General features: G+C 48.3%; 1 protein-coding gene across 1 annotated transcript in view; it reads right to left on the bottom strand.

Annotated features, from left to right (window-relative positions):
* Nucleotides 1-15,178, bottom strand: part of CCNJL (cyclin J like) — a 50,650-nt gene that overhangs the window by 6,605 nt on the left and 28,867 nt on the right. The gene's annotated exons all lie outside the window — the stretch shown is intronic.

The following is a 15,178-nucleotide window of genomic DNA, read 5'->3' on the forward strand; positions in this document are numbered from 1 at the left end:
ATGAATGGATAAAGAAAATATGGTATTTATATACAATGGGATATTATTCAGCCGTAAAAAGAAGGAAATCCTGCCATTTGGGACAACATGGATGGACCTTGAGGGCATTATGTTAAGTGAATAATGAGAGAGTCAGAGAAAGACAAATACTGTTATGATATCTCTTACATGTGGAATCTTAAAAAAACAAACTCAGATACAGAGAGCAGACTGGTGGTTGCTGGAGGGGGTGGGGGATGTGAAGATAGTCAGAAAGGACAAACGTCCAGTTATAAATTAGTCCTGGGGATGCAACGTCGGGCATATTGACTACACTTAACCGTATTGCATATTTGAAAGTTCCTAAAAGAGTAGATCTGAAAAGTTCTCATTGCAAGAAAAAAAAGTCTAACTATGTGAGATTATGGATGTTAACTTATGGTGGTGATCATTTCACAATATATGCATATATCAAACTACTGTACACCTTAAACTAATGCAGTCTGCCAACTGTATCTCAATAAAACTGGAAAACAAAAAAAGTGGCGTCATGTAACTTCCAAAGCGAGGCTTTAAGAGGTCTTGCATCTTCTGCCTTTGCCCCGCCTGGAGTGCCATTCCCAGACCTCTGTGCAAGGAATCAAGTCTAGCCTGTTGGAGGTGAAGAGGCCACAAGGAGGAGAACCAAGATGCCCAGGCAGCAGCCCAGCCAGCACCGACTCTCACACACGTGAATGAGGCCACCCTGGACCTTCCAGGCCAGCGGATCCTCCAGCAACTAACTGTATGAAGGAGTCCAGGTAATACCAGCACAGGAACCACCAAGCGACCCACATCGTTGTTGTTTTAAATCACTTAGTTTTGGGGTGACGTGCTTTGCAGGAACAGACAACTGGAATACATTCATATCAATGCACAGTGGCAAAAAGATGCGAAACCCCGCAGACAGACATGTCACACAGCTCAGGAAGTACTGAAGGAACAATGACCTCCTACTGGAAGGTCCTGGAAATAATCTGCAGGAAATAAATCCGTGTGACGCTAGATACAAACAAACAGAAATAAAACACAAGCCTGGGGTTATCCCACTCAAGGGTCAAGGAACCGAGGACTTCCATAGCAACGTCCCCCTGGCAGTCATCAGTTGTGGAAGGCCCTAGTGGCAGCCTCTGCTGCGGAGGGCTCTGCAGGCAGGGGGCGTGCAGCCACCACACCCTCACTCGGGGGAACCACGCACACCTGGCTGTAGCCTCGGCCACGGAAGTTCTCTGCAGGCACTGTGCCCTCCTTGCCTACGAGCCTTTGTCCGCACAGCCCCTCTGCGCAGAGCACCCTTCCCCATCCCCTCTTCACTCCGCCAAGCTCACCCCGTCCTTCACCTCGAAGCCACTGCCCCCTGGAAACCTTCCCTGACCATGGTCCCCACGTGCTGCCCGATGCCCACATCGGATGGTGGTGGCCTCGGTCTGGTCACCTTGGCCTCCAAGCCTAACCTCACTGGCTGCAGAACAGCTGCGGGAGCAGGTGTCGGAAGAGGCAGTGGGCGACCAAGTTGAGCTCCGAGCACACATCTGTGCTGATGAAGGGAACAGCCAACAAATCATCCACACACCTGTGCTCAACTGCCAGCGCCCCCTGACCCAGTTCTCAGCAGACGCTCAGGCTCGCTGAGAGATAAGGAAGTAACCACTTCAGGCAGGCGGCCCTGCAGCAGATACAACACATTCCTCACGAAGGCCTCAAAAGACGTCACTGAGAAATGAAACACTGACTCTGGGAAGCCTGCATCCTTCTTCTCAGGGAGCCAGGCAACAGCCCACGGGGTGGGCAGAGATGGTGACGTGAAGCTCTAGTGCTTGCCACGGAGGAGCAGAGACGATGCTGACCGGTCCCGAAGCGGCTTACAGCAAAGCAACCCAGACTCATCTTCCAGAGCTCCATCCACAGCCCCGCCGGCGGAGCACACACCTTATTCCCTTGCCTTGTACCAGGGCAACTCAGGCAGGAAAAGGTGAGGACAGTGCTGCCCCTTGCCCAAGGGGAAGAGGCTCTTGAACGCTGAAATCCTGGGTAGGGGGGACCCTGCTGACCAGGCCTTGCTGCCTTCGCAGCCTCAGGGCCCCTCGCCCTCCCCAAGCACTGGATCCAGCCACACTTGGAATCTGGCCCCTCCTCCAGCGGCCATGCTCATCCCCTCACCCCCTTATCATGTGTCCTCCAGAGCTCAGTTCAGAGGCCGCCCGGTGTCATCAACGCACTTCTCACACTCGGATTGTTTCATCTCAAATAGTAGTAGCAGTGGCCAGCACCTGACCATGAATAGGTCATTAACAAGTGTGAGCCCCAGAAGGATAGGAACCATGTCCCACGTATTCGAAGGTGTGCCCCGAGGTACCAGCACAGCCCCCGGCACACAGTAGATGCCCAATGCCTATTTGTTGAGAGAATGAATGGTTCTCTCTGGATAGCTGAATTGTAGGCCATTTGAATTGTTCTCCGACGCTCTCTGATTATCTGTATCTGCTATTTTTTTCTCCAACAATTCATTTATTCTTTATGCAAATTAAAGAGAAAGAAAATAATATTTTTCTTGCAAAATTGTCAAGGTTTCCCTGAACCTTGGGCTGACCTGAGCCAAGGCTGTTCGCAGGCACTCGATAGCAGGCACTCGATAGCTAGAGCTCTTTTCTTCCCAGAGCAGAGGGTGGCACGGTGAAGGTCACCGCTCTGGCAGAAACCTTTGCATCTGGTACCTTTAAAATGGAGAGATCTGGTGTCAGCACCTTAACCAAGCGAGCAAATGCAGCATCGCTATTGCATCGTGCCGGCGGTGGCACCAAGACCCTTCCACGGTCTTGCCGGCAGCCAGCCATCTATTCCGATGGCAGATGTGCTCAATCAGATTAATTTCTCCCTGCCCTCAGTGCTTTTCAAACCTTTCAGAGTTCTGCCTTTTGTGCAGCCACCAGGTCCAAAAGGGATCACCCTCAGATGGAAGGGGCCGTGGATTACTGAGGAATCTGATTCATCTGCTCTCTCTGCTCCCCACACTGGGGAGGCTACATGGCGACCCACCACACTGCAGAGCAGGGCGGAGCTGGGTCTGAATGGGTCAGGACAAGTTGACCCTGGACCTAAAAGCACTAAACTCCACAGGCTGTTCATTTCTTCTCTAGGAATCCGCCCCAACAGAGAAAGCACAGCTATGCAGGATGCAAAGTGCTGTAAGAAGTACCCAGCACACAGAAATGGACAGAGCTCCCATGCTGGGGCTGGGCACCAGGCTTTGTGCTGGACACACAACAGATCCTCCCAGGTAGGTTCTGTTCGGAGCCCCAGAGGCTCAGAGAAAAAGCTCACGCAAGCACTCAGCTCCACACCTAGGAGTGACCTTACAGCCCCTGCTCTTAGCGAACAACACATTTCACAGCCAGCAAAGATTTTATGAGTTTCCTGGTGTTGCACGTGCCCGGCAGACGTTTCCTCCCCTCCTCCCATGACCGTGAGCCGGGCAGCCCTTTGTCCCCAGCCCGCCACCACCGAGCACCGCCACTCAGCTGCTTGCTCCCTATTGACAAATGGCACAGACAGCAGATGCCTGGGAGTCTTTAGGCAGGTCCCCCAGGAGGGGTGGGGTACATTAGTCCGAGTCTTTGCAAGTCAGACAAGAGCCACAGACTGTCTTCAACTTGTTTGATGTACTTTTTATTTGGAAAAGTTTCAAATCCACAGGAAAGAAGAAAGAACTGAACAATGAACCCCGATGACCCTTCCCCAGATTCACCAACAGCTGACACGGAGCCACACAATTGCCGTGTGTGTGTGTGTGTGTGTGTGTGTGTGTGTGTGTGTGTGTGTGTGGTATATAAATATTGGTTTTACTGGACCATTTTTTAATTAAGTTGCAGGCATGACATGCCACCCCTGGATATTTCAGCATCCATCCCTGAGGTCATTTTCCTACCTAATCATGTTACTAGCAATTGCAAGAACATCTGCATTAATGTAGTTAACATTTTCTAACATTCAATCCATATTTGACTTTCCCCAAGGGTCCCAAAAATGCCTTTATAACCTTTGTTTTTTTGATCCAGATCCAAAAGGCTACACATGGTGTCTGTTACATCCCGTTGGTCCCATTCTTTGTTTGTTTTTCATGACATGGACTCTTTGGATGAATCCAGGCCAGTTGTACAATGTCCCATATTCTGGATTCCCTGATTGTTTCCTCATGATCAAACGGTTTGAGCAAGAAAACTACAGAGGTGACGTTTTGTCCCTCTTAACAGATCACATCAGGAATTATACAACATCAGTTTGTCCCAGCAATAGCGATGCTACATTTGATCGCTTGGTTAAGGTGCTGACATCAGATCTCTCCATTTTAAAGGTACCATTCTCCTGTGAAATTAATAAGTCATCTGTGAGGTGACACTTCAAGAATAAGTGAATATCCTGTTTCCCAACAGCTTTTAACTCAATGGTTTCGCATCCATGGAGGAGCCTTTCCTGAATAAATTATTACATTGGGGTTGAAAAAAAGAATTTTTAACAATTCTACCATTTCATCTACATTTTTCTTTTTGGATATTCACACTGTCCCAAATTTGAACAGTGGGAGCACTGTCAACATACTAAGGTTAAGAAAAAAAATCCTAAGCCTGTCAGAGCACTCACCCTGAATCTGGGAGGCCAGCCACATGCACATGAGCCCCTAGTGTTGGTGGCAGTGGTGAAACATACAAACACCACCTCTGAGGATGCTCTGCACACCAGCTGACTGATTGCTCCCACACTCCCAGGGGCTGGTGCAAAGACAGCCTGAGCCACACTTGGCAGGTCATAGAGTTAGTTAGTGGACTGATGACCGTGAGGCCACCAAGTGATCTAAACTCTTAACCACAGACTAGGCCACAGTGGCCAGACACTGTAAGCCAGCAAGCCTCAGGAGTGACACACACACTGGCTTTTTTTTTCTCTCTCTTTTTTTAAATGGCATTTAAAGAAATTATAGTAAAATGCACATAACAGAAAATGTACCATTTTAACCGTTTTTAACTGTACTGTTCAGTAGCATTAAGTACATTCACACTGCTGTGTAACCAATCTCCAGAACTCTTTTCATCTTGCAAAACTGAAACTCTATACCCATTAAACAACTCCCTGTTTCCCTCCACCAACCCGATAACCACCTTTCTACTTTCTGTCTCTATGAATTGACTAAAGACTGGCTCTTTCTTCTTCTACCTACTGTCCTGACAATCAAGCCTTAAAACAGACCAAACAGACTCCTGACTTTTCTGAAGTAGGGTCAGGAGAAGCAGTATTTTTAATTGCTTAAAAAACAAAACAAAAACCAAACTCTTTATTTTGGAAAAAATTTTAAATACCAAAAAAGTAGAGAAAATGTTACAGTGAAGCCCCATGAATGCATTATGCAACTCTAACACTCATCCACATTTACACTGACTTTAGAAAAATTCTTAAATAAAAACAAAAACAGCACAGAATGGGAGTCTACAAAAAGCCAGTGTTGCCCGTTTCTCAAGCCCAGGCCCAGCGCTGCCCACTCTCTAGACAGGTCCCAGTTAATGCCCCCAACAGTCCTTCATGCCTGGCAAGATGCCCATTTATAGACTCATTCAGGATTACCTGCTGCCCATTCAGGAGGTAAACCTAGGCTCAGACATGAGGCCAAAGTTCCCCGGCTAAAGAGAACCAGGTTTTAATGCAATAGCTATTAAAACTATTCTTCTTTGCTAAAGAAGTACAATGCCTTTAAAAAGAGTCAAAGCTGCTCTTTCTGAAGAAAGGCCTCTCTCCTATTTGAAGCCCTCCCCCCCGCCCTTCATCTGAGAAAGAGAAACAAAATTTGATGAGGAATTGAGACCCCATGGCTACCCTCCCTCTTCCCACAACTCCCTGCCCTACTCTGTATGCTGATGATGATAAAGGGAAGGGAGGGAGGCAGGTCAGAGGGTAAAGAGCCACCCCAGTGGCTGCCTGGCCCTCCAGGTGGACCTGACATCTTCTGAGCTGACTGTAGAAAAGAGCTGGGCGGTAGAGGAGCTGAGGACCCAAGAGGAAAGAGAAAGCCCTGGTGGAAAGGGCTTTTCACCAGTACTTGGGAGAGAAAGCACTGGGCCCTTTAGTCCCCAGGCTGGGCCAGGCTGAGTGGAGACCTTTCTGATACTAATTCTTCCTTCTTCAGATCCTTCCTTCATCGAAGGGGAGAGCAGTGGCCATTAGGTGGGGCAGAAGCGGCCAGCTTCATTTACAGCTGGAGCCCGTGCTCCATAACAAGAGAAGCCACCGCAATGAGAAGCCCGCGCACTGCAACAAAGAGTAGCACCCGCTCACTGCAACTAGAGAAAAGCCCGCGCACAGCAATGAAGACTCAATGCAGCCAAAATTAAATAAATTTATAAAAATAAATAAATAAATAGAAGAAAGTGATCTGCTGTGGGACAAATGCTGCTGTTGTGTAGCAGCTGAGAGCAAGGACTCGGGAGGCAGGGTTGGGGGGCGGTGATGGCCACCTGGGTCCCCATCCTAGCTGTGTGCTCATGGGAAAGTTACCCAACTACTGGGCCTCGGTTGCATCCTCTGTCAACTGAGGAAAATAACAGTGCCTACTTCACAGGATTGTTCTGAGGATTAAATGAGCAAACCCACACAAAGAATTCAAAACACTGCCTGGCATAGAAACAATAAATATTAACCGTTCCATGATCACTGAGGCCAGGATCTGCCCTCCACCCGCAAATTCTGATTATAGAAAAAAATGCAGTGAGTTTGCAAGTAGTTTTTATTTTATTCTTTATATTTTTTTCTATTTTCTAATTTTCTACAAGGAACAAACACCACTCTCCTGCTGAGGAAAAGCAGTTTCAACTTCTCAGAAGACGGGCCCCTAGAAGCCAGAACCGGCAAAGTAACTGCCAGAGAAGGTTCCTGAATGTGGATCTGCCCTAGTCCGGGACTAGGACACAGGGAAAGGCAAGGCATGCTCCTTGAAGACCAATTGAAAATCCACTCCTAACATGAAAATAATCTCATCTCACCACCCAGAGAGGGGACAGGCTGGCATATTTCCTTTGGGCCTGAAAGGGGCTTTTGTTTTTGTTTAGAGGACAGTGATCTTTATTTTAATTTTTAAAAAATAAATTTTATTTATTTATTTATTTTACTTATTTATTTTTGGCTGTGTTGGGTCTCCGTTGCTGCGCGCGGGCTTTTCTCTACTTGCGGCGAGCGGGGGCTACTCTTCGTTGCGGTGTGCGGGCTTCTCATTGTGGTGGCTTCTCTTGTTGCGGAGCATGGGCTCCAGGCGCGCGGGCTTCAGTAGTTGTGGCTCGCGGGCTCTAGAGCGCAGGCTCAGTAGTTGTGGCTCATGGGCTTAGTTCCTCCACGGCATGTGGGGGTCTTCCCAGACCAGGGCTCGAACCCGTGTCCCCTACATTAGCAGGCAGACTCTTAACCACTGCACCACCATATAGTTGATTTACAATGTTGTATTAGTTTCAGGTGTACAGCAAAGTGAATCAGTTATACATACACACATATCCACTCTTCTTTTTTTTTAAGATTCTTTTCCTATATAGGCCATTACAGAGTATTGAGTGGAGTTCCCTGTGCTCTACAGCAGGTTCTTATTAGTCATCTATTTGGAAGGGGTTTTAAAACCAACTGAAAGGTGCCTTGCTGGTACGATCGAGACCAATGCTGACCAGGCGGTGGGTGTCCCGTGGAGGGCAGAGTGCTGTGACCAGGGGAGTGAACACCCACCACATGGAGCCCGAGTCTCCTAGGCAAGGCAAGGAGGGGCTCTAATCTGGAAGACAGTCTCTGGGTGTGGGGAACGGGTGCCTAATGAAGGACTCTGAGCTCTGCCCTCTCAGACTTCAGCACCAGCAGGAGAATGCGTATAATGCAATTCTGGCCATAAGAGCGGAGAAGGTACTACAAGACACGAGTATTCACTACAGAGAGGGTTCAAGGCTACTGCAAATAAAAAGAAAATAAAGATGAATGCCTAGTTCCCAGCAGCCAAACTGCAGACAGCGTGAGGAGTGGACAGGCTGCCCAACGTCAATGTCCGGGTCTTTGTGTGAGCCGGGCTGTTCTCCTAACAGTAAGGACACTTGGATTTTCTCAGAAGGGCAACTGGCTTGTTCCAGGCAGGTGCCCAGAGACCTGCTGGTCATGCTTGGCTTGAAGTCTGCTTCTTTAGGACGGGGACTTGATCTACTTCGTACATTACAGTCTCCCAGGCTCAGCGCATAGTAAGTACATGTGTGTGGAATGAACCATCGTCAACGAAAGGGCCTGTAGGCACCCCTACTGTTTACCCCCATCTCCCCGGGGCAGAACACAGAGTCTGCCATATCGCAGAGGTGGAATAAATGTTTTTTGACTGGTTTACCCATGCAGGGTCAAGGGCTCCTGAACACTGCATGATTAATGAACCCATGCAGCTCAAGATTCCCCCTCCTCTCAAAAAACCCCAGGCCTTGGCCAAACAGGTCTGGGCACTAGAATTGCTAAGGCAAATGGTGTGATTTCTGAATTTCCAGCCCAGCCAGCTATCCAACCGGCACGTCACACAAAATTCCTCCCCCCAAATAGTTCTAAGCCTGCCAGTCTGCAGAGATGGGAACAGGAAATGGAAAATCACCGTGTCCTCACTCACTGTGCCATAACACTGGAGCCCCGAGCCCGGATCTGCTTAGCGTGGCCCTCACGTGACAGACCACTGTTTTCAGTCCACCCATGCTGTGTGGCCACTGCCAAAATGTCACCGATTAGAAGATGTACCACTGATGTTGCAGCAGCTTTTTGGAGGAAATAATAAACTATGGTCATCTGAAGCGCACACATCAAAGGTAAGACCTATCCTGGTTTCTGAAATGTGAAACCATGGCAGGGAGGAAACTGAGTGCTGGCCACTCTTGCATGAGAGGCAGGGAGTGTTAAATTATTTTCTGCACGGGGGCAGCCACATTTCCTCACAGATTTGGGTTTAATCCTATAAATAAATCTTAGGCTTTGTCTGAAGTACACCCCTGAACAAGGCCACCTGGAAAAATTGCTCCCTTTGCATCTGCTGCCTACAATTAGTGCCCCAGAGGGGTCCCAAGCATTCCTAGCTTTGGGGGGAGCTGGGGTGCCTTCCTTCATCCTTGCCCAGAAGGGAAATCCAGGAGGGATTAGGACTGCTTCCCCCTACTTTGCTGTCAAAGAAGCTGCTTCTCAGTCATCAAAGCAGGGGGAGGGAGCGGAGGGGAGGGATGCAGGGATGAGAGAGGGGGAGTGAGGCACTTTCCTAGGAGAAAGACAGGCCTCTCCTAGAATCTCCCAAGACCCAGAGGCAGTGCCTTTTTTGGTACCTGCCCTAAGAAATGAGGCTACTGATTTCTGGCTTAAGAATCCTTAAAAGCAGTTGGTCTGGGAACTCATTTCTCACCTGGACACCCTGGACAGGACAAGGCAGAAAGGCAGAATGCAAATGTACTCTCTGCTGGGAGCATAGACAGAAGCTCAAAGTGGATGAGGGGCCAGGATGGGGGAGAGACAATGCTCCTCTTCTGATGGTGTGTTGCTCTCGTGGAGAAGTACGTGCTTCCAAAGGCTCCCACGCATTAAGTTCAATTTAAGAAAAAAGGGATCTGCTCAGCTGTTGGTCAAAACCTCTGCAAGGCAATTCAGTGCTACCCACCAAAACCTTAAATGCACACACCTCTGACCAAAGCAATCCCACAGACATACCTCAGTGTGCAAAGATGCAGAGGAAAGGACAGCTGTTGTCATATTGTTTAAAGCAGTAAAAAAAAAAAAAAGAAAGAAAAAGATGGCAATGTAAATATCCATCGACAGGGAATCATTCTATAAATGTCAGTGCTTATAATATGGAGAACTCTGCAGTCAGTAAAAAGAGTAAGGTAAATCCATACAGACGGGAAAGATGTTCCCTAAGGTACCACGAAGAAAACACCTTTGGTATTAATCCACTTGTGCAAATGTAATGGATTCTGATTATTCACTGTGCACACTGATCTGGTGAATACAGAACCACGCTCCTAGAGGAAGATACAGGGTTAGGTTCCTTTGAGCCTCTGATCACACCCGATCAACACATAACCTTTTTTGTGTATTTCTGTTTACTGTACTGTTGACTCATGATCACTGAACTCACAGCCAACAGCACTTACACCTTATACCTGAGCAAAGCTTACCTAACACACACATTTTCTCCTAAGGTACACACACCACAGCCTTCCCAAACGTAGGAACACGACACCGCAATTCAGCACGATGGTTAGGGCCCGTGTTACACAGCAAAAACACCAACAAGCAGAAAAATGAGAAAACATGGCACTAAACAGCAAAAAAAGGACACCTGTTATTAGTATGAGAGCTGAGAAGGCACAGCGCTGCCTTGTTCAACCTCAGCTAGGAACAAGCACGCCAGGCGATTCACATCTTCTGCTGCTCAGCACGTGTCCACAAATGACCCGAAAAGTTCCGGGAGTATTGATTTTGGGGTTACAAATAAATTTTAGTGAGTAGGCGAATTCACAAGTATGGAATCTTGGACTCATGAGGGCTGACTGTATGTTTGTATATGCACAGAACATTTCTAGAAAATACACTCGATCCATTTTGGAAAAAGATGTAAGGAACTGTTGCCAGAAGTTATCTCTGGAGAATGAGATGGGTAACAGATTTTTTATTTTATTCTTTGAATCTCATTTACAAGTGAGCACATCATTTCTAATTTTAAAACTCTACAGGAGGGAGATGGGCCTTTCTGCAGGTAAGCACAGCAGAGCATGACAGACTCACGCCAGGCTACGGGACCCTGCCCTGCAGGAGGACCTATGTGCAGAGAGGGGTCCTTCCCTTGCAGAGGCCGTGGGACCACCCTCCTGCTTGATGTTTCCCACTCCTGGAGAGGAGGATGAGGGCTGAGATGAAGGCCAGCATTGGACTCAGGCTCACCTACAAAAATATGGAAGTCAGAACTTTATCCCAAGAAACAGATGGACTTGTCCCCCTGAGCTTTCCACAGCTTTTCACAAGCCAGAAGCCAGGAGCAGGACAGGGCTCACCAACAACTCAGCACTAAGAAACCTTGTTTAGGGGCTTCCCTGGTGGTGCAGTTGTTGAGAGTCCGCCTGCCAATGCAGGGGACACGGGTTCGTGCCCCGGTCCAGGAAGATCCCACATCCCACATGCCACAGAGCGGCTGGGCCCGTGAGCCATGGCCGCTAAGCCTGCGCATCCGGAGCCTGTGCTCCGCAACAGGAGAGACCACAACAGTGAGAGGCCTGCGTACCGGGGAAAAAAAAAAGGAAAGAAAAAGAAACCTTGTTTTCCCAGGGAGTGGAGTGGGGGTCTGGAAGTCACAATGAAAGAAAACAGAAGTCTGTAAAGAGAAAGTATGACGGAACTGGGATTAGAAAGGAAAAAAAAAGAATAGAAAAAGGAGGAAGGGAGGGAATCTGGCAATTTTGTTTAAGGGCAGTTTTTGGGGGTTTTTTTTGGCCACACCACGTGGCATGTGGGATCTTAGTTCCCCGACCAGGGATCGAACCCGTGCCCCCTGCATTGGAAGCGAGGAGTCTTAACCACCAGACCACCAGGGAAGTCCCTTTACGGGCAGTTTATACGGCTGTTAATCTATGATTCATTCCCTCCTCTCACTCCCGGAAATGAAAATAGGTTTGTTTTCCCAATTCTGAAAATACATAAGTACATCTAGAACTGGAAGGATACACCCCAAACTTTGGGAATGGGACTATGGATTTCGGGGGAAACAATTTTTTTACACTAAGTCCTTCTGTATCTTTTCTATGTTTCTAACAATAAAAATGTATCTCATACTTTTTGTATCATCACATTTAAGGCCATGCTACCGTAGCAATACCACCAAGCATGCCTCTTGTCTTTCTGGTTTTCTTTCCCCCCCCCTCCTTCCTTAGGCTGGTCCATGCCCTGAAGCTAAGAACTCAGCACCCAGTCATCTCTGAGCAGTGACAACCAGGCAAAAGTAAAACTCCAAGTTTCCTTAAAAAGTTCAACATAGAATGACCATATATGACCAGCAATTCCACTCCTGGGTTGCTATGCAAAAGAATTGAAAATAGATGTTCAAACAAACTGGTGCCCGAGTATTCACAGCAGCACTAATCCTAATAGCCAAAACGTGAAAACCACCCAAATGTCCATCAACAGATGAATGGATAAAAACAAATGTGGTCTATCCATACAACAGAGATTATCTAGCCATAACAAGGAATGAAATACTGTACATGCTACAACACGGATGAACCCTGAAAACAGAAAGTGAAAGAAACCAGACATAAAAGGTCACATGTTGTATGACGCCTTTTCATATGAAATACCCATAAGAGTCAACTCTATACAGACACAGAACAGACTGGTGGTTGCCAAGGGCCAGGGGTGGGAAGGAATGGGGAGTTACTGCCTAATGGATACATGGGCTCCTTTTGGGGTGATGAACATGTTCTGGATCTAGAGAGAGGTGATGTCTGCACAACAGCGTTAATGTACTGTCATGGAACTATATACTTGACAGTGGTTAAAATGGTAGAGTCTATGTTGTGATGTGACTTCTACCTCAATTAAAAAAAAATAAAGCAAAGTTCCAAACTGTGTGACCTTGGGCCTCTCTGAGCCTACAGAATGGTCAGATGACAGCACAATCACACAGGCTGGTTGTGAGGCTTCCAAGTGATGTGTGTGTAAAGTGCTTGGCACGGGGCTGGGCACATAGAAGGGGACCAGTGAGCAACGAAGCTGCCCCCGCCGGGACGACGATTATTACGTGGCACCGTGAAAGCCAACTCACCTGCAAGTGGTGGGGTTTCTGTGTTGTCAAATTGTCCTTTTAGTTAAACACCAACAAGCAAAAGACAGTTGGGGGGGGGGGTGCTGTGTGAGATGAAAGACTAAAGAAGAGAGTGGCTCTTCTCTATTTATGGTATATTTATATCTAGATTATATTTATACTAGAATTCTCTCCTGTGTCAAGGTAGGAAATGCAGTTAACTTGGTCCTAGAAAGGCAAAGGGTGGCTTTGCCAGTGGTCCCCCAAGGAACAACCCACAAGCTCTTGCTTTTCTGCCCCCTTCCACAGGCTTGGAGACATGCGTCCTTGACTGGCTCCTGTTTTATGGGGGCAGAAGGGGCTATGTGTAGGTGAGAGGGCTCCACCTATGCAAAGGCCCTTACCTGGAAGCAGCTTTAAAAACCTAAGAATGGACAGATGGGGGCAAGAAGGACTATCCCCCTTCTTATCTGGGAATTAATTATTTGCAACAAAATTAGCAGAACCCAGAACTTCCTGAGGCAAGGTGAACCCCCTTGTGGCTGACAGTCGGTCTGGGGAGAGGGGAGGGAGGAATGAATAGGATTTCAGGCTGTCATGGAAACTTTTCTTTCCTGGGGCCTCTGAGCATATGGCAGGTGTCCTGAAAAATCCGTTCCTGCTGCCCAAGGCTGGCTGCTGTCCTCAGACATGTGGGTGAGGGCCTCTGCCTCTCCCTCTGAAAGGCCCCCTCCCTCTGCCACGGCAGCAGGCACAAAGGAGTCCCCAGTGCGCACCTCTCATCCCAGCTCCCCAGACAGATGCTGGGAGCCTCGGTGAACCCGTGGAAATCCGAGTCCCCTGCCCCCAGGGCCCTCGAGGCAACCCGCAGATCACAGACTGCAGCAGGCCAGAGGCCACGGTGCAGACTCCTCGAGGGCCGCTGCAGCGGGGACAAACCCCCCAGCTCCTCCCAAGACGAAACAGAGCTGCGTGCTGATTTGAGACTTTGAAGTAGTGAGCAGGCTGGACTCCCAGCAAGACAGGCTACCCTGTATAACATGGGAAATCCAGTTGGCTCAAGGTAGAGAAAATCACAAGTCAGGAGGCTGTAAACCCAGAGCAGCCAAAGGGATTAAGATAACAGCAGGTGGCAGGTGCCAGGGTGGAAAACAAGGCAGAATTCTGAAAACTCTAAAGCCATGTGTCTGGACCTGGGTGATTGTGCTGGAGGGTCTGTAGCAGCATGCCAGGGACAGACAAAGCCACAGGAGAAAATGGGCATGGTGGTCTCAAAGCATCAGAGGGAATCAAGCACTGGGGAATGGGGAAGGGACCCATAAAATAAAATAGGACAATAACATATTGTAGCGGAGAATGTAAGATGTGATTGAATTTTAAGGAGAAAGGACTAGATGTCAAGGAAATGTGACTGCAGCTGGCCACTTTGGGGTGTCCCACTCGTCTGCATGAAGGGCAACTTGGCCCAGCTCTAAGGGAAACTCTGGCTCCATTCATTTCCTTTAGCCCACAAATATTGTTTTCATTTTATTTCATTTTATTTTCTTTGGCCACACCACACGGCATGTGGGATCCTAGTTCCCCAACCAGGGATAGAACTCCCGCCCCCGGCTCTGGAAGCACGAGAGTCCACAAATCTTATTTTTTGAGGCCTTACTATGTGTTCCTTTCCCTCCCTGAAACTCACTGCTTAGCGGGGGGAGGTGAGTGTCAATCAAAAGTCCATGAGGCCGTGCGGCTGTACCTCAGGGAGGCCTTATGTACACCCCACTCCCAAGGCGGCAGAGGAGGCTTTCTCAGGGATGTGAGTACAGGGCCCAAGCGCCATTTAACCAGGACCAGATGGGCAGGGGGAAGGAACGGGAGGTGCTGTGGGCAGAGGGAACAGCATGTGCAAAGATCTGTGGCAGGAGGGGCTTGGCTGGAACCTAGGGATGGAAGAGGAGAAAGGCCTGAGGTCAGAGAGGCAGGACCCTGATGGACGGTCCTTCTAAGACTGTTGGTAAATCAGGGGGCAATTTTTAGTTGCAGCGTGGCATGGCAGACTGTGCTTTAAGCAGATGACCAGAGTAGTAGCATATTCATTTCCTACCTAGGCAGACAGATGGTCAAAGCCATGCCGTGTTTTGTTTTGTTTAAGATTTTTTTTTTTTGGATGTGGACCATTTTTAAAGTCTTTGTTGAATTTGTTACAATATTGCTTCTGTTTTATGTTTTGGTTTTTCGGCCGTGAGGCATGTGGGATCTTAGCTCCCCGACCAGGGATCGAACCCGCACCCCCTGCATTGGAAGGCGAAGTTTTAACCACTGGACCGCCAGGGAAGTCCCCATGCCATGTGTTTAGTG

Source organism: Lagenorhynchus albirostris, chromosome 3, assembly GCF_949774975.1.
Source record: "Lagenorhynchus albirostris chromosome 3, mLagAlb1.1, whole genome shotgun sequence".
Lineage (NCBI taxonomy): Eukaryota > Metazoa > Chordata > Mammalia > Artiodactyla > Delphinidae > Lagenorhynchus > Lagenorhynchus albirostris.